Below are 3,075 nucleotides of genomic sequence, written 5' to 3' on the forward strand. Positions count from 1 at the left end.
TATATAAATAAAATTTCTAATGTCTTCCCTTACCTTTGCATGTTATACATAATTATTCTGGTATCAAACATAGAATGGTCTACTGAAGAGGAATACCAACATGTCATTGCAACAGTGTTAATAAATAAACTAAATTATTTTGTATTGATTCATATTTTGAATGTTACCTTATTAAGAATATACTAAAAGTAATAATTGTACAAGAGAAATAAATGTAATTGCCTTGTTTATTATATGCCAATAATTTCCACTGAATTTACTGTTTATCAACTTTAGAAATATGCAGCTGATGAAATAAATGAAGGTTAAATAAAGCTGTTTTTTTATTCCTGCTCCTCTGAATTCCAGGAAACTCTTTCCGTGTTTTTCAAACCAGGCTGGCATTCACCATCCCACACACAAAGGCTTTGTTGGAGGCCTGTCCGGCTGTATAGTGTGTTTATAGTCATTTCCTTTTCTTCCTGAGCTGTTAAAATTCACACACACGCATACACACATAGTTACATGCATGCACACACACACACGAACACACACACAGTAGTAGTGTTATTTCTTTACATCTCAATTTAAAGTTAGTTTGATTTCATATATTCTCCATTCTAGAGCTTCAACAGTTTTACCATTTTACATCCAATATCTGCGCTACCTAGTCCAGTGTGTATTTTTTTAACTGTATTTTTTTTTCTTCCCCCAGGCCATTCCGCACTAGACAAGGGCCAGACTGCCAACAGTTTACAAGCTGTCTGTCTGTCTCAAGTTCAACTTCAACATTCAACCTGGAGAACAAAAAATCAGTCTGCAATGCACACAGAGAAGGATGGCTAAAGATGGTTTGTGTGTGTGTGTGTGTGTGTGTGTGTGTGTGTGTGTGTGTGTGTGTGTGTGTGTGTGCATCTGCAGTCTGTTAAACACGAATTTGAGACGGGAAAAAAAAGAGCTACAGTCCTGCATTCCTGATGTAAAGCATACCCTAGAGAAGGTGTGTGTGTGTAGTGAATTGACACTTTGTTTTATGCCTCTAAATCATAATTTGTACTTAGTATAATTTATTGACTTTAGAATAACTGAATTTCATTGAGTATTCATTAGGTTTACTTGTGTAATTTGTAAAGCTTAGGGGTGATAAATAATGGTTTAATTTTGAAATTTTATACTGTTTTCCAGGCTTTATGCAGCCTTACTCATAACTCGGCTAAAGTATTTTATCATACTTTTTAGAATAAATACATTATCAATTTAAGTTAAGTTCTTTGATTTAAATTATTCAATTATAGAATTTAATTCTTATTTTATTTTTTTGTTGTTTTTTGTGTTTATTTATGCTAAATAAAACATGACATTGCATACCTCTGTACACAGGCAAACTACAAAGTAAAGGCAAGTTTCCCGAGGTCACAGGTATAGTGTGATACTATCTAGCTCGCTGATCTCTTATATTAATCTCTAAACATGTTTGTGGTTGTACAAGTCAATCTTTTTAAAGCTGTCTTCCATGTATAAATTTATTTGCACACATAATGCATCTGATAATGAAATCATTGTGACCCCCCTTAAGTATAATATTTAATTTCACTTCACACCACTGTCAATCCCAGCTGTGGATAAATGTGTATAGGCAGCTTTCTTTTGAACATCTTTCTTTTCTTTTTTATGCCATTTCTTTTTTGTTGTTGTTGTTTTAAGTCTAGTCAATTTAGTCTCTAAAAAAAAATGGTTGGTTGGATCCAATGTTGAATTTTGACTAAGTATATAATATAATTTAACAAATATTAAAATTCCTCTGCAAAATATTAGCTGTGCACTGATATATAAACATATAAATGCCAGTGATGTGTGATAACCCTGAAAATTCCACAGTGAAAATGATCCACTCCTTTGAAAGCATAATAACTTTATTGAAACCCTTCCTGAATAAAAGTACTGAATAATAATCTATAAAATGCACTTAATCATTAATAAAATAAATAAAGTAAATTTGAATGTTCTTTCTGATTTTTTCATATGTGTGTGTTACTGCATTCATTTTTAAATTGAAGATCACTTTACTTATATTTCAGATTTTTTATGTTTTATTGATTATATATTTTTTATTTATTTATTTACCCTTGGTGTTTTTTGCACTTAATTTTGTGACATTTTCAACAGATATTGTCAAGTTCTTAAAGAGTTACATAAAATTATAGTCTTGAGTCCTGCATTTTTTCTATTTTACTAGGAACATGGGCAATAGGTACAGTAATTTGTGGAAACATATGACAACATGACTCCTACCAAAGCTTTCTTGTAATATCTTTAATATCTTTATCTTTAATATCTTGTATAACTAGCTCGGCATTCCAGCTCTTCTTTAGATGCTGATTGCCTTTTATTCCATTCTCTTTCATGATGATCCCACACTGATTTAATAATTATGAGGTCAGGTCTCTGGGTAGGAGTGTCCATTGTGTGTTTTTAAATCCAACGCATCTGCAGTTTGTAATGCTGTTTCTCTTCCTTAAAATGTCTTCTTGACAGCAATGGTTTCTGACCTGCATTGCCTTCCATGCCAAGATATGCCAACTACTCAGCGATACTCCTTGAAATAACCCACGGTGAAAAAAATGACTGTTGAATTGTGTTATCATTATCATTTTTATAGATTCAGCTAAAGAAATGGGGGTGGAGAGGATTATTTTTGTGGCAGGCTGCTAGTAACTAAGTGTATAAATTTTTAGTGCTTGTCTGTTATGTGTTTAAACAACACTGGTTCCTACCTTCAGTTAGATACCTTTTTATTTTTTCAGTGGTTATTAAATGAGTGTTAAGTGGCTTAAAAAACAAACAAAAAATAAAAATTCCTCTGACAATGGAGTGGCCTGAAAAGTCAGTGAAAATATAGCAATTATCATAAGACCTTCAAAACAGTGGCGTGTCTAGAAAATTTTTGTTGGGGGGGCCAGGTAGGGGCACAGATTTGGAGAAGGGTGGCAGATGTAATTGGCAGATAATGTTTAAAAAAAATTCTACCAACCATTAACCATAATTCAACAATCCTATAATACAATACAATCTTCTCACAAACTGGTGTTTGATTTT

The sequence above is a fragment of the Pundamilia nyererei genome, unplaced genomic scaffold (assembly GCF_000239375.1).
Source record: "Pundamilia nyererei isolate P.nyererei 1_Seehausen unplaced genomic scaffold, PunNye1.0 scaffold00650, whole genome shotgun sequence".
NCBI classification, from domain to species: Eukaryota; Metazoa; Chordata; class Actinopteri; order Cichliformes; family Cichlidae; genus Pundamilia; species Pundamilia nyererei.